This window comes from Dromaius novaehollandiae, chromosome 1 (genome assembly GCF_036370855.1).
Source record: "Dromaius novaehollandiae isolate bDroNov1 chromosome 1, bDroNov1.hap1, whole genome shotgun sequence".
Lineage (NCBI taxonomy): Eukaryota > Metazoa > Chordata > Aves > Casuariiformes > Dromaiidae > Dromaius > Dromaius novaehollandiae.
The window spans coordinates 43,377,388-43,398,930 of record NC_088098.1 but is presented as its reverse complement, the minus strand read 5'-3'; the positions used below and the strand labels follow the sequence as shown (position 1 = coordinate 43,398,930).

At 35.6% G+C, this 21,543-nt stretch overlaps 1 long non-coding RNA gene across 2 annotated transcripts in view; it reads left to right on the top strand.

Annotated features, from left to right (window-relative positions):
- Positions 1-9,373: 9,373 nt before the first annotated feature.
- Positions 9,374-21,543, top strand: part of LOC112981453 (uncharacterized) — a 66,501-nt gene continuing 54,331 nt past the window's right edge. For both annotated transcript variants that reach the window (XR_010389403.1, XR_003258715.2), the window contains exons 1-2: positions 9,374-9,521; positions 20,994-21,083. This is a non-coding gene — a long non-coding RNA (uncharacterized LOC112981453). The remainder of the gene's footprint in view (positions 9,522-20,993; positions 21,084-21,543) is intronic.

Below are 21,543 nucleotides of genomic sequence, written 5' to 3'. Positions count from 1 at the left end.
GCTAATTATGTAGAGTTATAGAATAAAAAACTTTATTTATGGATACATGGATAAAAGGATTAAGTAAGGATGTTATCTGGATGTTTGAATAAAGAAAATCTTATTTTAGTATTCTCTCCACTGTTGATCTTGTCCGGTTGGTTCATCTATTTTCTGGAAGAGGAACAGATTAATGTTTCAATTCTTGTTGTTTGGTTCATATCCTCAAAGCATTTCTGCTTTAAACTGTTTTCTTCCTAAAAAAGACAGAGAGGTAAAGTTAACAATGGCACCTTTGTGCCTAGTGCTATGTTTTCCTAGGAAAAATTGAGTACCTCAAAAAAGAGAAAAAGCAGGGTATTATTTTAATCTGCCTCAAAATGCAATATCACTGAAAACCATAACTATAAAAGAGAAAACAAGTCACCTTTTGGAACCAGGGAACATTCAACATCGCATAATTTGTTTCAGTCCTTTACTATTTTTATTTTTAAATGGAAATCAAATGGAAAATCAATTTTAAATTCTGTTAATAATTATAATTCTTCCTTTCAAGTTTAGACATGGCTTTGAGTCAGTACTGAAATACTGATACCTGCAGTACTAGTGAATGTAGCTTGCTTAGGATCATCTGTGAATCTGCAGTCAAATCTGGCTGAAGATAAAATGCTCTCTGGCTAATCAGTATTTTTCAGCTACAGACCCAGATGGATATTTTGCTTGACTGCAATAAGTTTATAAGATGTGAAGGAATTTAAAATTGAGAAGTTTGATGTGAAGATGACTTCAGACGCTTGCTTTCAGAGCAAGAGGATACACAAAGGTTCAACTCCATTCATGGTTTACACCTCCTACCTTTTCTATGCTTTAAGCTTCACAGAAAAGAAAAATCAGTATCTGGACAAACATAGTTCAGCTAAAACTTGTCCAAGGGTGGATGGCTGAGGAAGACTTTTCATATAGCTGAAGGCCTTCTGGGGAGTGATCTTGTAACTGAACAGAGATTCCTGCATGCTCTTGAGTAACAGCTGCTACTTTGAGTCCTTTATACAGTCAGGTTCTGAGTATGTATCTTATACTATCACAGAGTACATTTTAATTAAGACTTCAGTCATCTGAAAGTAGGAAAACTACCACAGAGATCCAAATAAATGCTCTAGCATTTGATTCAACCAAAGCTAAATCCTGGAAACTAAGAGTAACATATTTAGAAGGTTCATTACGGTATCTTGCAATCTTTTTGTATTTGTTCATTTTTAGTATCTACTGTAAATAATGTAATAATGATTTTTCTCTCTGAAGGAGTGTGATTAGATGGGAAGGTGACGGCCAGAGCCTTGAGGTGTGTCTTCCCAGATCTTTTCCAGATTGAACTCCTCGGGCAAGATCTAAGAGCTCTGAAAAGCAAAAAAGCTAGATTTCATTAGCACAGAAACTAGATTACTGAAATTCTTGAGGGAAAACAAAAAGTCCAAGAGACTACTAGAAAAGAAAAATGAAAGTCTATGGATGTCTCTTTCCCATTCATTGCATCCTTGTGGATGGGCTTGTATTTCTCAAAAGCTGTATGCTGTGTGGATAAAATTTGCTAGTCTACTTCTGAAATAGAAATGTTTTAGGGTTATTAGGAACCAACAACTATTTTTTCTAGTCATTGAGTTTTGTTTGTTTAAGGAAGAGACAGAACAATGTAGTTAAGTGAAATTACTAAATTTATGTACAGAAAAGCTTTGAGCAATACAAGTTATGCCTGAGACGTTGGGATAGGCATTTATATCTGAGAGAGAACTGCCTTGGGGTATTTTAATGACCACAAATGCTCAATTTTTTTTTTTTCTAAAATGGGTTCGTGATTGCCATTGCTGACTCTGTAGCTCTATCATAGGTTCCATATACATTTCAGAGGGAACAGTGCATAATTCCAGGCTAAAATGTCCCAGAAAGCAATCTTAAGAGGTTATACCTACTATCAAAAACCTATTAAAGTATGTATTATATACACATAGCCTTATTAAGTGAACAGTATTTATTCTGAAGGCTCTACAGAAAAAGATAGGACAATAGACATGGGCACAGAGAAATAAAGGGTAACATTTAGCTCATACAGTTTACTTATCTAAAATTTAGATAGCTAAAATTTAGAGATTGCCTCTTTCAAGTCTGCTTTTATAGTCAATGGGAAGAATTAATTACTTCTGGAGGGTGTAATCTGACTTCTCTTAAATAAACTCCAGAAGTGCCCATTTTTGTCCTTTGACAAGAAAGGAAGCCTGGGGTTACCAGTTTACACACCGGTCTTAGGTTTTATATAGGTCTTAGGTTTTATATAGGTCTTAGGTTTTATATAGGTCTTAGGTTTTATATAGGTCTTAGGTTTTAAATTTAGATGCTTCAGTGAATCCCATTCAGGAGTACTGGATAAGCAGTCATATGTTAGGGAAAGTGGCAGAGATGAAGCTAGAAGCTAAGTCGCATGATTGCAAGCTCGGTGCTTCCTTCACTAGCACATGCTTATGTACTTCTCAATTTGCTACTGTCTTTGATTTAACAATAAAAATGGTCTTCATATGTCTTCTACCCGAACATATGAAGTCTGGACTTTATAATGAGTAAGACTGCCACCTATTGAAAGATCAATGTCATTGTCATTTTTCTTGACAATAACCAGCCTATATAGGATAAAAAACTAGCCCATCTGATGTCAACAGGCGACATGATGGTCAAAAGTCACCTTGCCATTTTTAGTACTACAAGTAATGTGCCTGCATTTTATAATGAACAGAAGCATTGTGTTCTTTTAAAATGCACTTCAAATTTGCTTTGTGTTCTCAGGAGGGCACTTCAGTTGGAGAAGAATTAAATCAGGCTGGCTGGAGTAACATGAGTGGAGCTGTTGTGAAGAGGTTTTACTTGTTTAAATCACACTTCAGTACGAATTTGATGGGTTCTTAATGATCCATGCAATGGCATGGATACATTTCAGCCTAATTGTTATTTAAAAGCAAAGGTGCAGAACTTTTGTGATTCTGTAGGGCTAACAGAAGGCTATAAATAGCTCCAGTAGTTAAAAGACCAAATATTTTTGTGTTATTAAGATTTCTCAATTTGCATTTTGGAGATGAAAGGCTTCTTCATGGAAAGCTGCAGAAGTAATTTTAAGTCACATAGCATAAACAGAAGCATTTGTCCTTTCAGCTGACCCGTTTAACATGTTAGTTCTGTTGGGCAGGCCCTCTCAGACCCTCTGGTCTGAGGCCAGGAAGCCAAATCCAAGCAAGATACTTGAAAATTATTACGTTTTCCTCCAAAACATTCTATGGAATGAAAAGGCAATTTCCAGCAGGTGGAATTCCTTTCCTTCCGAAGTGAATTTCTGTTCTCTACCAGCTTATGAAACATAAGAAGTTGATCAGAAAGGCAGCATTGCAGAATAGATACAGTTACATCAGAAACAGTTCAGAAACAGAAGTTCAACAGTTACATTAGAAATGTGAGGGGAGAAACTTTTTTGTATATGTAATTTACAACCAGTAAATAACTTATTCACTAGTCAGTAGCCTCGTTCTTAAGGCTCAGTAATCATCATGTTATCTGGTGGATGGTTGTTTTCTTCCAGGTGAGATTTTCTCTCTGTTTGTCTTTTCTGCATTGAAGTTACTCTTTATCTTTTCTCATGTGCTCCTCTAATGGGGATAATTGTGTGCCTACAGAGCTTGTGAAATGGAACGTGGCCAAAGAGGGAGACCAGCATGCACAGACCTGTAAGTATTGTGTGGAGTAACTTTGTGTCTTAGAAAACTCCAACACTCAAATGTTAAGAAATAAAAAGGCATGACTTCAGGTTGCATTTCTCAAACAAAGCTCACAAGCTTCATCATCTATAATCTGACAAAATAATTGGCTATAATAAAAGCTTCATTTCATTAGCGCTTGCAGACCTGGCACACCTCAATGCTTGCTGCGTTTCTGGTGTTTACAGCTTTTTTCTGTCATCATATAAAGGAGATTTAATATAATTTTACAAATACCAGATTTCAGAAAATAGCATGCTGAAGGCAACCACTTTCTATCTCCACTCAGTTTTAAAGGGGCCTCAGTAACATGCAGCTGGTATGATTCAAGTGAGGCCCTTTGATTTCTTGTAACAACTAATTCTTCAAGTGTCTTTTCCAGCCGGTGGCATGTTTCCCTGGTAAGAGCAAATCATAGTGACTGTAGTTCCTGGACAAGAGAAATGTCAGTTATGAAAACATAGGAGTTTTAAAATAAATACATCTCATAAGTACACCGTTGCATGATGCATATGTTCTATACTCTGTGTCCAGAAAGGGAAGTCAGTGTATTTTCATATCTATGGCTCAAAGTTAAGATACTTCATTGATATTGTGACGGCCACTTTATTTTCCAGTTTTCAGATATTGTGAAAGAAAAGAAAATTTAATCCTAACTTACGTGAAAAGTAACTTGACTTTGAATCACAGCTGCATGCTTACTTTATTAGCCTAATGAGAATTTGCTTTAGGAGATGTTTCCTCTCTACACAGTTCTTCTGTGAATATGAACATAGTGCCAATTAGAGTTATTTTGCAGCATGACATCTTTCTTAGAAATTTGCCTCATAACAAGCAGGCATGTGAGTTACTTATGGCTTTGCATATCTTTGTACGTACCAGGCATAAATATTTTTCAGGAATAAGCTCAGCAGCTTGCTAATTAGGAGCAATCATTCAAGTAAAGCCTATTTCTCTGTACGCTTTTGGATTATGACAATAACCTACATTTTTGCATTCAACTATTTATCTTTAAGTGCATTATAAATGCTCCTCACTACATATTTGTTCTTCATTTTACTGGGATATTTATCAATGAGTAGTCATCATCAGCCTTTGAACATGCTTCTACCCAAATATGTAACCCACCTCACTACTGCTCAGTACTAACATGTCCATTATGGTACAGTTCAGCATCACACTGCTTGGTTCTGAAATCAGCTCAGATGTCCTGCTGAACATCTGCAGCGGGGTTTAGAAGCTTAAGTATGGTCCCACAGCAACCCGGCAGGGCTATCCGTTTTAGTGCTGATGCCATTACACTTTCATTTCATGACAGAAGCTGGTACCCAAAATCAATCACTGGGATACTTGCACATTATTACATTTGAGCACTTCCCTAAGAGTGAGAAAATAAGATGAGAAAATGAATGATTCCAGTACGATCAGGCAGTTCACATAAAAGCTACCCCCAACAAATTAGCTTCATAAGATTACTCAAAAGTTGGAGGTATCAGAAATTGGCCAACATACTCAAAAAGTTTTCATTACTCGAAAATAAACATCTCATACAGTGGAGGGTGCAGTATACAGGATATAGACAAACCATAACTGCGAGTTATTTTTGGTGTTAAAGTGAACTGTTCTGCTTAATAAGAGCTCATTAGCTTTTGTATCTGAATTCGGCTGAGGTTGTTATTTCCTCTCACCTAATATTTCTGTGAAGTTTCAGTTGCATAGTAAGGGTGTGAAAGAAGTGCTTGCCATGCCTGTGCAGCTCCAGTGTTTTTTGGAAGAAGAAAAAAAAACAAAGGGAAATCTAACTCTTCAATAAAAGACTGTAAAATGAAAGTGGAGAACAAAGCTATACATCGTGTATGCTCACTGACTTTTAAATATGATGAATATGATGACTGCCAAAGCATTAAAGAGGTTATCATAGGCATGAAAATCCTGGGTGGTTTTTTTTTTTTTTTTCTTCCTTCTATTTTTAAACAAGTGACAGCATCTATCACCTATTTAAAGGTCACTCCTGGCTACATTTGATAAATGTAGTGAGATACATGACCTTTCCCATAGATCTGTTACTAGAGATCTCAAAGGACTGAAAAAGGGAGAAGCATTTCCTAACAGGTGTTTCCTCTCTGAAAACATGCAATAACCCTCACTGAAGACAGAAAGATGGGATGTGACCACTTGAACTTGCAGTGGATACAGCTGACAACTTCACTGACATGTTCCCTCATATGCAAATAGTGACAGTCAGTGTAGACTATCTGCTTTCATGTTTCTTCCAAAGGTTTTGTTGGGAGAAATTAACACACCCCTCCATCATGGATCATATGAAATGATGATATTAATGGAACTTTTATTTCAAACCCAGGAAAAATTAACATACGGAAGATAAAAATATGCGGAGAAAAAAGGATGTTTTCCATTCTGAGAAGTGGCATGTTTTCCTAAAGGAATTGCAGGAACTGCAGATATGCTGCAATGCACTTCAAGAAGTGGAGACTTGCTATGTGTAGTTCAAGGTCAGTGTAATCCCCCAGTGCAGATAATCAGTTTGGGCTTAAGACTCTAGTCAGTGAGACTTCTTTTTAAGGCAGCCTAGGAGCGATCGGCAGAAAGTTCAGAACATGTATGTGAAAATTCCTACATGTTCCTGGGAGCAGTAAAAGGAACTTGTTCCAGTCCTTCAGCATCAGGATGATACTAGACTGGTCCTGTCCAAAGTGTGTCACCTTAGTACACATTAGTGGGTAATATTTTCAAGTCAATCAGATGGATTTTGGTAATGGGATTTTCAAGGACAGTATTTATCGTCCTAATGAAAGATGGAATGAAAAAGGAGGAGGATTTAAACATGTGATCTTCCCAAACTCTGTCAGGCCTATGAGCAATGCATGTATGGATAAGTATATTAGCTGCAAAATATGCTGTGTTCTGCCATTTCACAGGACTAGGGAGACCAAGTGATTAACCGGAAAGTTCATGAAGCTCGTGGGCAGAGTTTGTGAGGGTAGTTTGTACAGGTCAGGTAGTGGTGAAGTTTTGTGCCCGTGCTCTGCGAAAGCCAGTCCGATTGGTTTACTCTGCTGTACAGTTGCAGGAAAACAGCAGGAAAAAGGAAGTTCACCTGCTTCCTATATCATGCACAGGAGGATAGTGGCAGGTACAGCTGACCACGCAGAGTGACTGCACTAGCTAATGCAGCACTCGGCGCACTGTGCACATTGGGGTTAATGTAGTGGCAGTTTTGCATCTGTGAGGAAATAGCAGAATGCTATATCCCAGGCTTGTACTATTTCATAAGTCAGATACAAGCAAGCTTTTATCATTTTGACTTAGAATAAAAAAGTGAGGAAAATTCCAGTGAAACTAATTTCTGTGCACAGTAGGGCTGTAGAAATGTGTATCCATATAGACTGTCCAGAAAATAATGTCTTAAAACATCCTATTGAAAGAAAAGAATGTCACATTTAAAATGGGTGCAAAAAGTGAAAAGGTAATCAAAATAGGTCAGTGCTATGTTCTGTTTAACACCTCTGAATCTACATTTCCATGTCACATACTCTCTTGAAGTGCACATTTTCAGGGAACCGGCTGCAATCCTGTTGGGTCTGCATTGCAGAGGAGGCCATGTATGTTCCTAAACCTCAGGCACATACAGCCACGAGATAACTAACAAATGTCTTTGGCTATATGGTACATTGGGGGTGAAGGGAAATCAAGCGGTAATGTGATGAGGTTTGAAGGAAGCTATTTTGATACTCATCAGTCATCGAATCTGAAATATTTTCGATCTAAGGCTGGCTGAAAAAGTCTGGTAGTCCATGCGGCTTGCTGCAAAGTATTGTTCAAGTGAACTGAAGTTATTGCTGAGTGTATTGAGGGGGAAAATGAGAAAAATAAAAGGATAAAAAATGTTTCATTTTGGCATTAAGGAAATGGTTTGGCTTTTTATTTTCAAATTAATTTGAGCTTAAATATACCTGTGGTTCATCTTTATGCTATTTTAACTTTCTCACTTTCATATCTCAAATGTCTAATCCATCTGTCAAATTGAACAATCAAACACTTGAACTTGCAATAACATGAATGTGGCTACTGTATGCTGGTTCCTGTTATTCATCTGTTTGTTGTCTTGCTGTTGAATTCTCCAGTCACCTGGAATAACTTTTCAGTCACTCATCATCTTTGTTGCAGCCTTAGTGTTCCTCCCTGAAGCGTAAAAGCTGGTAAGATTGCCACCTGAAATCTATGACTATATCCAGCAGTGCCACCTCCTCTGTCCTTTTCTAAAACAAAGGATGTTTAGTTTGCTACTAATGATAGAAACTGTGATATATCAGAGCTAATTTATTAGAGAACTAACAATTATCTGTCAGAAATACTCGGATGTTTAAGGTTTAAGCACATGCTTAACATTGTTAGTTTTGAAATGTTATGCTATAGCACTTTCTTTTCTGTCCTGAATTCTTTGAGGGGAGGGGGAGAGGGACTAAAATTTCCATAATAAAAGTTTAAAATTAATCCAAATGTTTTCAGAAGTCTAAAAAATTAATCAAGTAGTCCTTGGTTTAGCTAAGGTCAGAATTAGAGTTTGTATAGCTAAGTGGCTCTTATAGCTATTGTGACTGTGATCAAATCCCTCAGCAACTGCAAAAAAAAAATTTTATTAAGTAGAATTTCTTTTTTTATTTAATACCAAGGCAACTGAGGTAGTTGTATGAGCTTGTAGTCACATATCAATGATCCATCCTAGTTATTATAATAATCAATTATTTTATTTCCATATGTCTTCTTGGTTAGCTTTTGCAACTCACGTTTAAAGAAGATTACTAAACATTTATTCTCCAAGATCCAAATGCTATTACTTAAAATCTCCTTATAAAATAGATGGGCTTATATAATAATGATGAAAGAGATCTCCATAAATTAAATATTGGAAAGAAAAGGTATAATTTTGAAGCTGTAAATTCATCTTATTAAAATGCCCAGGAATTTAATTTGTGTAAACAATTGTTCATAGATTCACTTGCAATAGACAGCATTAATTAGTCTTTCATCTCTTTAATATTTGATTTATGTGTCTGTCTCTAATTAGGTGATATTAAATTGCAGTATTTTTAATACTGAACAAAAGATGTATGATATATAAGAACAGTATTCAAACTCATGGATCTTAAAATCCAGATGAGACCATGATGTTTATGTAAGAAAGCCTCAGAATAACATGGATCAACCAATATACTCTCATAACTTAAAAGCATATTTGATAATTAGTGTCAGTTGAATATAAGCCTCAAGTGTGGGGTGTATAGCCTCCTTATGAAAAGCCATCCCTCAAGTTTATTGATTCTGTCTGTTTTTGTTGCATTTTTGAATGGTTTTGCTTGGTAGAAAAATACCACATTTATTTTAGTTTAGACAAGCTACAGTATTTGTGACAGCATTGAACAAATCCCTTATTTAAAATTCTAGTCAAAGTCTTATGACTCTGCCCATTTTTCTTCCCTGGCTGATTCCTCAAGCCTTTTTTTTGCCTTGTGTTTTGGCAGCTCTTTCTGTGTCTTTCTTGGTATGCTAATTTGCTAATTTTGATTTACCCACAGTGTATCCCATTGCATGTACTTTTTACTCCTTTGTCCCGAACTTGCTGAGTCTTGCTTTCAAAGTTTCTAGCTACTGAACTGCAGAGCAGATGAAAATCTCATAAATATTCCCATATGGCATATTTGTAGAAAGAAGATGGATGTACAAGATAGGGTAAGTGTTTCTCACCTACTGTTTGAAATGGTATATTCATGTAATTGATAGTTATACTAGCTTGCCTTGGCCCATTTGATGTTCCTAAGAGCTAGATTCCCCAAGTCTATTTTAGGTCAAGGTCTAAGTTCTAGTTAGACTCCAAGACCAAGTTCTAGTTAGACATGAAAATTTATAAATTTATAAAAATATAAATATATATAAATTTATAAATTTTCATGTCTATATATCATATATACATACACTTATATATGTAATTACTTAATCATATTTAATTTATATATACAATTTATAATTACTTGTGTGTACATATATATGGACTAGCTCTGCTGTGATACAACTTGATACTACCGTGATACAACTTGATATTACTTATTTCTCTTACTTTCTGATGTTTGATCAGTAACTTGCATCCTTCTTTTCTTCACACTTTGTCATTATTAGTGCAGCTTTTTATAGATATGTGTGCACATGCATGTGTGCACGTGTGTTTGTTCTGCAGCACCTGCTGTTTGAAAAGCATTCTTGTATCCCCCCAACTTATATGTTGAGTGCTTCTGTAAGTCAATGCAATGACTCATTACCTTCAGTGTAAGATAAACTAGGCTCCATGTCCTCTTTCTGCTTCATAATTCCAAATTCCCTTGGCTATAGCTCTCTCTTTTTTCATATTTTAACTTGGCTCTGTTAAGTGGTTTTGCAGTTCTTTAAGGAAACGATAAACAGCAGTAGAAAACTTTTCCAAAAAACCACAGGGGGCTGTGCAAAAAATAAAAAAATCATACTGCAATTTATGGCTTGTGCATACCATCTCCAAGATGATAAACATTCACACAAAGGGATTTTGTTAGGAGCTGCCAAGAACATTTATGTAAGAGCATAGCAGTCGTGTTCACAGTTCGCAAGTCAATCTGATAAGGCAGAACAGCATTTAAAATTGTAAAGTGTCAGCAAACAACTCATGGAAAAGTGGATAAAGCTATGGGACACTCCATGTATATATCAAGCCCAGTCTCACCCTATACGAGCACACCTCAGGCTCAACAGCATAGCATGTCATTGCAGAGATGAGTGAAATCATAATAGTGATCATAACACCACGTAGATTTAAACAAAGTTTAGAAATAACCTACCCGTGTCACCATAAAGCTCTACAGAACCTAATTCATCCTTCTACTTATGGGAAGGTAAAATATGTGTGGAGAGTCTGTCAACAGAGTGTGAGCATCTGAGCAAAAAGACTGCCTTTTCTGTCTGAAAATCATTTAGTACACTGGGTGTGCTACCAAGGTTAGTTTCTTAATATATTAGCTGAATTATTATCTCAGTATTATTGATGACTACTAGTTCAGGTAATGATACCTTGGAAGTAGAGTTAACAATGGGGAAAACAGTAAAATAGTATGGAAGTAGAAAAGTATCTTCAGTAATGGCAACCAGGTTAAATTATCAGAAAGTGGGAAAGCACTCATACTTTTCCCTTTTACTGAATTTTGTCTTTCTTTGTCTTAACAAATCTACTTTGAACTAGTTATTTTAGATATGGAAATCTTAAAAATGTATTACGTAGAATAGGATTATGGCGCTGTTAAGGAACTCTTTTGACTGACCTGCTTAGTACTGTCTTATGATGCCTTCATTCCGTTCATTGCTATTTTGTGTGTGTCTTCAGATGCAGTGACTATGGAATTATCTAAATATGTGGTTTTAGAGAGAGTCCTGAAGGCCAACAAAGCCTCTGAAAGTTTAAAGTTATTTAGGTCTATCAGAGGCAGGTGGTAGAGCTATCTCCAGGTGAGAATTAGTCAATTAACAGGTAGTTATAAGCTTTTTGCAAAAGTAGAGGCATAAACTACATGAAGCCTGAAGTATTTCTGGAAGCAAGTCATCTAATGCAACTGAATGGATAAACAGCATTTAAAAAAAAATAGTAATATAAGAGCTGGACAGCAGAACAGAGTTAAGTAGCTACATTTGTTATCTCCCTATAATATCTAAAGATCAAGAGCAACAGATTATATTATGGTAAAGAAATAGCTACTTCTCTTGAGATGGAAGAAACTCAGAGGCTAGAGTCATTTATGTCAGGGTTTTTTTTTTTTTTTTAAGGGAAAGACCTGGAGGTTGGCTGGCTTCTTAAAGAGTACCTCCAAAATAGTTCTTGTAATTGGCTTTCCGCTAATCCGGTGTGCATGACCAACTGGAATGTCACACATTATTAACTATGATGAGAGGATATGACAAGTCTGCTAAATATGAATAGTCTAATATGCCTGTTCTCTGATGATGGAGTTGGACTGAAATTGCTCACTGAATATTTGTTTCTTTGAGAATTAAATTGTACGGATGAAGGAGCTGAGTTTGACACATTACAGAACTTCTACAAACCTGCAACAAATCTAATGTGAAACACAAATGAGAAGTGTGGGCAGGATATTCATTCTGAGTGATAGTCTTCCTGTCTAAGAAATGGTCGAACCAGATGATCTTACCTCTCCAGAGCCCTCTCAAACCGGATTGTTACCTGAGGTTAATAAATCTTGATTAGTTTGTCTACCACACAAAACAGCTCCATCATTTCCTTTTAACTCAATGACCAACTAGCATCTGTTCAAGATACCTTTTAAATCTATTTTATCTCCAATTTGAACTCAGTGGAAATCATCTCTGCAAGATGATAAAGTTAATTTTTCCTCACATGGTTCTCAGTCTATCGTACATCACATTTGTTATTGTAAAAGCCTGAGATGATTTGAAATAGAAAGTTATTATATGCACTCTGCAGTTTTAGACAGTCAGCCTGAATGCTTTGCTGATTTGAATGCTCACCTAATCAAGCTTCAGTGCTGATCAATGTAACCTTGTACATTTTAATAAGCATTCTACATACTTGACAATTAAGCTGTTCATTTTGGTTTATGATTAGAAGAAGATTAATTCCTATTCATTGTGGTGTTCATTATTTCATAAAGGCAAAACCGGCAAGAATTTGAAGAGGAAAAAGTTCAGAATTTAAATAGAGGAAAAGTTTAAATTTTGATTTTAAAAGGTTTTTATTTAGCTATAAGAAATTTAATTTCAATGTATTTGTTGGAAAAAATCCTGTTGCCAATGTTCACTATTTTAGAAAGCCTGTTAAATCATTCCAGCTCAATATTTTTAGCTGTGTAATCAGATTGGAAGATTTGAACAAAGAGATCCGTACATTTCTCTGCTCCTATTTTCTTGAAGTCCAATGAATCGACCCAATTCTTTTCTTCTCATTACAAGGAAAAAACTGTTCTGGGAACCTCTGCAGAAAAAGGTCATCCTGCTAAGATCTTAGGTGCTTTCAACCTTTTACAATCTGCAGCAGTAGTCTCTAAAATGTGCGGAGTGTTTGAGGAGCAAAAGACATGTAGAGTTTTAGCAAATTAACCTGGAAGATAGAGCAGACAAATATGTGCTATTGCACCTAATAACAAGATAAGATGCCACATGCAATAGGTAAGATTTCACATGGAAAGACACAAAATGATCTGATACTATAAATATTTTAAATGGCATAGTAATGCTAACCATGTTAGCCTAGAGGTTTATGTAGACTACTTGAGGAACCAATAGGCCCAAATCCTGCCTGGATTTAAAAAAGCATTATCCCATCATTAAATGAATGGAACTTTGTTACATAAATGAAGGCAGAATTTGACTAGTAACAGTGGGAAAATGATCTTAAAGACTTCTTTGTGGGCAAGAGAAACCTCTTTAGCTGCTTGTACATAGACTCGTTTCTTAGTGTACCTCTTAGCTCTTAAGAAGACCTGGTTAAACTGAAGATAAGTGAGAAACACCTTTCCGCAGTGATATATCACAATGACTCAAATTGCTTTCTTAGGTACAAGCAGGTTTTATACTGCTACCCCATACAGAAACCACAGCTTTATATGTCAAAGACTTAATTTCAGCTTTTTTAATTTGTCAAATTTGATATTTGACAGATACTGTGGATGGGATTCTGTCTGCAATGAAAACACACAAATGTAGATGTTAGCGTATGTGTTGACATATTTATTACAATTAATGAAGATCGACTGAATGAAACTTACAGAATTATTCAGTTCACTCTGAAGTGAGTACGTAGTGACCGGTCAGCTAAACAGTTTCAAGACTACACTGCCTGTACAGTTTAGGATCTTAATTGCATTATCTAAACATGTTTCTAGCACTGGCACCATCTCGGATGCTCTTGAGTGTGAGGCATTTTCATGGGGCTAGCACGTACAGGTCACAGGACCTACAGGAGATCTGGGTCTTTCCGAAGGGGCAACCAGCACAGCTCAGATAGCACTGAATATCTATGCTTAGGCAACTGCCTCACATCCTATTTCTCTATTAATTTTAAGGGAGCTCAGGCACTAGCTCGGCTTATAGGCGCATAGATCAAGGTGGCTTAAGCTGGAGCAGAATTCCCAGACACATCTTTCATACGAAGCAAGAGCCTGATAGATGAACGTGATCCAATGCCACTGAAGGAAACTTTTAAGAATATATGGAGCATGGTGTAAAGCAAGACTTTAGAAGCTGACGTGCTCACACTGGCAGGGAATTTTCTAGGTCACTGTGTTAGTTCCTCCTGAACGTGTGTGTGAGACAAGGATGTGCGTGAGAGAAGCACAAAGTTACAATATGGAAAGAAATGAAAGGAAATACACTGATCACAAGCTCTCTCTATATCTTGCATATGTTTATGTAAGTTTTAAGCTTAGTTTTACGTTTTCAAGCCTCAAGGAAGGCAGAGAGGAGGCAAAAAAATTGCATAAGGGAAATATGAGAAAAAGTAATAGTAAAGGGTTCTAATACATGTATATATTTATCCCAACAAAAACTGTCTGAAAGGAGAAAGTCAGGAAAAAAAAGGAATATTCATATGATTAAATAACATTAATGTAACTGCTGAAAGAGCACTGCAATCTTGTATCATAAGAGCATTTTCACTCTGAGGCTTCAATCTGCTTGTGTCACCTACCCTTCTTCCTCCTCTTCACTATCCATAGGCAGATGTAATGGCCAAGTTAAGTACATCAGTTTTGAATCTGATATAAATGGGAAACCATTCACTTGGTAATGGACCTGGACCAAGCCAATTCAAGCCAATTGCCCACTTACACTATTGGAGTAGTTAAGCATTGAAGAGGTTTTCTTGATATGATTTTCCTTACGTTACCTTTGAAAACTGTAAATCAGGAAAATCTCAGGAGTTTCCTGTGCTTATCCATTCTGGACTTGGAAGGAAATGAGCTTTCTCGTAGCATCTTAGCTTCTGGGCAATGCTTACATTTCAAAACAGAGTTGTCAAGAAAGATGAAAAAACGCACAGTAGAAATTGTTTGGAAAGGTCAAAATGTCAAGGAATTTTTCTTGGGAGATCAGCTTTAAACATGAATGAATACTTGGGAAAGATCAGGGAATAACCTTTATGGTTGTTAATTTACTATCTTTAACAGTGACAGTTTTGAGAAGACATAAGCCTCAGAGAAATCTATACTTTTTGTTTTCTAACCCTATGGGAGAGTCATAATGAAGTCAAATTTTGTCTGAAGAATGTTGCACAAAAAGCTTCATAACTGCACAAAAACTTGCATATTTCTATTTCAACCTATGTAATTTTGTTAAATTGCAAAAATTGCCTCCTAAATTCTAAATACAGTGTTTTTTTTCTTAAGTTTTGTTCAGTTAAAATTCTCAAACTCCAGATGTTTTCCGAAGATTTTTGTGGTGTATATCTTCAAGCAATTGACAGCTCAATTCATCAGAATTGTTGTAAATTCTCAGGAGCGAAGTGTGCTACTCAGTCAGCAGTCTGTTTATAAAGTACAAATGAAGCTTCAGAAAATAAACAAAACCACTGAGTGAATAATTTACTTTAATTCTCTTAACATAGAATTTAAACAATAACTACTTACATTTAACAGTGTTTATGAAAAGGCAGCATTTCATGAGTTCCAATTTGCAGAAATAACTTTCTACTTCACCTGTTCCATAGAACCAAACTGTCTGGGGAAACAAATTTATACTTGTCTAGACAGAAAATGATAGAAAAATATCCCTCAGGTCACTATGATTATTTGTTTTCAGTCCACTCTATTGTAATCACTACTAAGTGATGCTTAGAAAACTATAGCATGAATTGTATGAACGATGACATTCACTTTTACCTAGGCATTCTTTGAAAGACCGACATATTTGGTGCAGGCAGTAAGACAGCCCCTTTCAAGCCATTATTGATGGGGCTTGTATTTCATTGGATCAGAACAGTTTTTGTATCTGCTAAAACATTTTTCCTTTCATTGTGTCAGCTTGCTTATTAATCAGACCTCAACACATTTTGCTGCAGACAAAACTTATGCAATAGTTTCTTTTACAAAGAGACATGAATGTGAAGGATTCTTTTCCCCCTTTGCATTAGATATCCTTCTGTTAAAAGTGATACCTTTCAACTTGGCCAGGAAATGTGCATTTTGATTTCTCACTATTGTGAAATAACCTCTTCATTACAAGGAACAGCCTGTGCAGCTGTGTTCAGGTGCCACTGCAGAGTGACCTGTACTTCCTTTGCCAATCAGAACAATAAAGAGAGAAAACAGATAACAGGCAGAATGCTGCAGATAACTGAGGTAAAGAATTGCAAAGGGAATTATTTTTGGCAATGATAATCTTTTCCCTTGATTTGCCAGCCAAAATATGGCTAAAATTTTCCACCACCTTGTCATAAATTCCATGGAAAGTGACGCTGAGCTCTTGGTGCAGAGCATACAGCGAGCCTTTCCAGATTTCTCTGGAGCCAACAGAGGTTGTTTCACTTATATATTGCAGTCATCCCAGTGAAAAAAAATATTTAGAAAATAAACAGTGGTCAAAACTACTGTGGGTGGTTTTAATCAGGGTAAATGTATGAACATGTTACAGAATTAAATTGTTCCCTAGCAACAGCTTTGGATTTAAAAGAATGGATTGTCATACAGAGGAAAAAAAAAAAAAAAGTTGTAACTTCTCCAAAGCATTTAGTGAAGTCAAACAGCTCATTTCAATCTAATAGATAAGTTCTCAAAAGGACTCAAACCTTTCTATTGCACAGCACCAAGATCTAAAATGTAGAATGATGATATATGCTAGAAAATAAATTTTACTAGGTAATGCTTATGACAGATGTTAAAGGTCTATAGTATTACTTAGCATGTATTTTCCTCATACTTTGCAATGTAAACTGGGACCATAGAAGGAAGAATAAAACCAGTAAGTCTGATATCATGCTTCACAAAAGCAAGTATAATACTGAACTAATATGTGTCACCATGTGACTCTTGTAACAGATATTATTTATTTCTAGAGGCATTCATTTGTTTTTGAGTTGCTTTTGTAAGATGCCTGAGAAAGGGCTAATCCTGTATTGTCTGTCTGCTGCCTAAGGACTGGGGGACAAACAAGTAGATCATGGACATGGAGGAGAAAAAAAATGTTAAGCAGCTCAGTAGTGACTGTTCTCTGTGAATGGTGAGATCATACAAAATACTGATTGTCATGGGGAAAACAAAGCAAAAATGGAAGAGATCGATTATGGTAAAAATATCTTTGATTCAGTGAATTATAAAATTTCCATTTGTAGAAACCAAACTGAGGCGGAAAGGAGTATGCTTATACAGCTAGTTGATCTCAATATGTCAGTGGAAATCCCAGTGTCTCCAAAAGAATGAATGAAGACCTTTAAGGTTTACTGGTGTTTAGAAAAACTATTATGTTGCTATGTGCTACGGAGACAGCCCTGATTAGCATCAGTGTCTGAATGACAAGGTGGGGTTTAGTTCACTGTTTCTGGCATAAGATTTTCCATAATTATGGCAGAAAGAAAATCTTGTATAGAAGTAATGAAAAACAAAGAAAGCTACTATTCCATGAAATTTTCAGGGAATTGTAAAGGGGAATTAATTTGCCCTAAATGAACAGTTCTTTTACAATTATATTTTATACAAATTTTCTTCAATGCAAAATAATAGTAAGGTTGAGAGTATGGAAAAGCATGTTGTCTGGCTGGGTGCCAACTGCACAAGAAAAATGTTATATGAAGCCTTTAGCCATTTCAGCTTATATATTGTTTTCAGACTTTTGGTGGTGCCCTAGGTAATACTTATGATATAATTGTAATGTAATGAATGTAATTGTGTTTAGCTGACTTTCTGCACACAAATTATAGGTAGAGATTCAGTTATTAGCAAGAAGGCATAAGATGCAGGAGAAACGCACAATGTTTTATCCTACTTCCGAGAATATGGAATGCCAGCATAGTCAAGAAAATTGAGTGCTTTTACAATGTAGTAGGTGAAAGAAGATAATTACCATGTATTTTCCTCACAGAGGAAACAATGCAGAGTTGTACTGAATAATAGAAGGAAATTCTCATTTTTTGACTGAAAATATTTTTCTTCAGAACTTGTATGTGCACTTGAAGGCTGTTGTGATGTGTGCCTTTATGAAATCTGAATTCTCATTTAATTTCTCTTTGGGATTCATTCATTATTTCAAATTCAATTACATCTTCAGGAGAAATAGCATTCTGAGCAGACCTTTTTATTTTCAATTTATTTCTATTTTTGTGCCACTGGACAAGTCAAATATGCTCTGAGTCATCTTCCACCTGAGAAGAGATATGACTTCTGACTTCATCTTCCTCAGCCAAACATTGAATATGTTTTATTCATAAAACACATTATACATTTTCTGCCAAAGAAACAAAAAAACACCTGGAAGGTGGTTGGAAGATGACTGAAAAGGTACAGAATCATTGAAAATATGTCTGGAAGAGATCTCAAGAGTTTATTTGGTTCATTCTCTGACTCTTTCCAGGATCAGCTATCATCTCTCATAAACATTTGGTTTGTCTAACTGACTCTTAAAACAAAAAAACAAAAAAACAAAAAAACAAAAAAACAAAAAAACCCAAAAAACTCTCATGATAGTGATTTGAAACTTCCCTGAGCAATACATATTATTAAAAATTTGGTTTTAGTATTTAACTCAAATATGTAATTTAAGGCTTGTGTTGTAGCTTTTAAGGTTGTATCCATATCTGATGCCAAGAACATTACATTTCTTTCTTTTGTGAAGCTATGTTTTACACACTGGAAGACTGTTAGAATAGAAAAATGAGAGACAGTATGCTAGGGGAGGGTCAGTCCATCTTATTCTGCTTCATATAGTCTTTCTGGAGCAGTCCTTATTGGCCAGTGTAAGATTGAGAAGGGTAGGTTAGGTGGACCTTTGAATCCAGTACAAATCACTTCAGTGTTACGCCTCCTTTGAGTCCTCTCTAGACACTTCCCTTGTCCTTTCCCCACATGAGACAGTTTTCAGATAACTCCCTGTTCATCATTTTGTGTGACATTTCATCATTCTTATTCTTTGTCTTGTTTAATATTATTGGTTTTGGACAATATTTCTAATCCGTGAAGCTTTCAGTTTTGCCCTCTGATCTACTTGCAACACCTTCTGTACTGAAGTTGTTGGAAATCTATTCATTATACAATTTGTTAATAACAACAATGGTGTTGATCCAAGACAAATGTCTGCAGTTGTCATTGGATACATGACTGCAATTTCATAAAGAACTGTAAATAACTATTATTTTACAATGTATCAAGGTGTTCTTTTTCAAATCAATTTCCCATCCAACTTAAAGTGGTATTTAGCTATAGCATGTCTCTCTACCTTGCTTGTGAAATTATCATGTGAGTTAGAGCCAAAAGTTTATGGATGTATATATAATATACATGTATTCCCCTTTTCATCAAAGATTGTTTTCCTGTCACTGAAGGAAATGAAATTGTTTGGTTTGTTCTTATCATGTGCCAAAACTATATGAGTTGATTCATTGCCTCTGGCCATTAGAACTTAAATTCTGCATACCTATCTGAGGAGAGGCTTTTGTTCAGATCTCTATAAAGTTTCGGTAATTACTCTAACCTAATTTTCATTAATGCTTTTTTTTTTTTTTTTGTTTAAATACTTGAGTTTAACAGAATAGTAGTTGCTTTTCAGATGCTATTTATGTTGTCGTCACTGCCTTACTGCAAACTACTGGTCCTCACTGAGGTCCAATTTCATGTGTATTATAGGCATATTTATATAACATAAAGATCCCACATGACCTAAAGAAAATAAGACATAAAAACATTTAGTTACAAACCATGCCTTTGGTCATTAGTTTAATGTCACAGTGAAAGACAAAAAGTCTCGCTTTGAATATGTATACCACAAATCTCATTTTCATTGCCAGAATGGACCAAACTTTGAAATGCAGATGGCTTATTCTTCCTTCTATTCTAGGAAACAAGAAATTCACATTTTTTGAGATACAACAAAATTTGTATGCAAATAGTGTCCCCAAATGCTGTGCTTTCTTTACTAAAAAATGTTTGTTTTTATAATAAAGAAACTGACAAATTCTCTGGCTTCTTTCTGTAGTCATGTGCTTGGCTACATTAAGAGGTAAAACTAGCTGCCTTGTTACCACTAAGATGTGACCCTTTAAAAAGTTAATTCATGTTAACTACCCCTCAGAAATAATGGGGATTTTTGGCAGGAAAGTCAAAATATTGTGCCTGATTCCTTATTAGTTCAGTCATGGGACGGATCTGTGTAATAAATTGTCGATAATAATTCCAACCATGACAAATTGTACTTGATTAGAATAAATATATAACTATATATTTTTTTGTCATGGTTCTTTATTAGAATATCAGTAAATTTTACCAGAATAAATGCAGATACTACATACGATTGACTGAAAACAGATTTCTGCATGCACTCAAGAACATCACTGGAATTTTAAATAGAGAAAGGCAGAAGAACATATTTACTATAGATACAAGAATTAAGATGATAATTTCCCTTATTTTCCTCTATACACATCCTTCTTTCCTGCAATCTGTCTTCTTTTAAGCTTCTCTTTTCTGAACACTGAGGTAGGTATGAACTAGACTCAGCCAAAAGGCTGTGATATGAAAGCCCCAAACAGGTAAAAATATACCAAAACTTATTATATGTTTCAGACCAGGTTAAAGCAGGTTGCAGGTTAAAGATAGGTGCAACTGATTCAGGTAAGTGCCAGTTCTCTGTAAAACTAACTTCAAGCAGAAGTTTGACTGAGGTTCCGAAATGTAACTGCTGTCACTTCGCAGAGGTTTTATATTCCAAATTCTTCCTGGAATCAAAAGTGTGGCTGCTTTAATGATAGAAAATGGCTTCTAACCACACTTAACTACTTGAACAAGCTCTCGTAGGTAATTGTTATGTCAGAATTATCTCCCAGCATTTTGCAGAATTGGGTGTACTAAGGGTCAAGATGGAACAACTGCTTTTCTTAACCGTGTCTTTTTTTATCAGCTTTGACCTCAAGATGTTTTACTTGACCCTTAAGGACAATGATTTTTCCTTTTGCAGGTTCCTTTTATGTCTGTTGCCTGAGAAAAATAGAACTATGTTCTATGCCCTGTGTATTTACCTGTTGTTGAAGTAAATATCTCTTATAAGGTAAGAGGCTGTTCTGAAGGATCTAATAATTCAGACGCATTAGTTTTCAGCACTTAAGATATCTTTATTTTTCAAAAAATTATTCCATTTACAGCATCTCAGGTTGGAGTTCAAAATCCACTACTTAATAAAACTGAAGATCTTGGCTATATTTTTTCTTAGATGCTCTGCCTCAGCTATTTCAAAACTATTTGTTCTTGTAAAAATCACGGTCAAGATTTGCAGATTAAAATGCTTGAATCAATAAAGTAACTGTAAGAATTTCGAGTTGTTTGTAAGAGTCAGCTCGTGAAATGCGCCATGTTTTCCATCATTATTTATACCTGCCTCATACTTTGTTTAACTATAGCTGACAAAACAAAAATGAAACAGTGAAGAAATTTGTGATTGGAAGAAGGTTTTGACTTGCTTTAATTATCCTGCTGTGTGAATGAAAGAGCTGTCTAACAGATTATTTCTT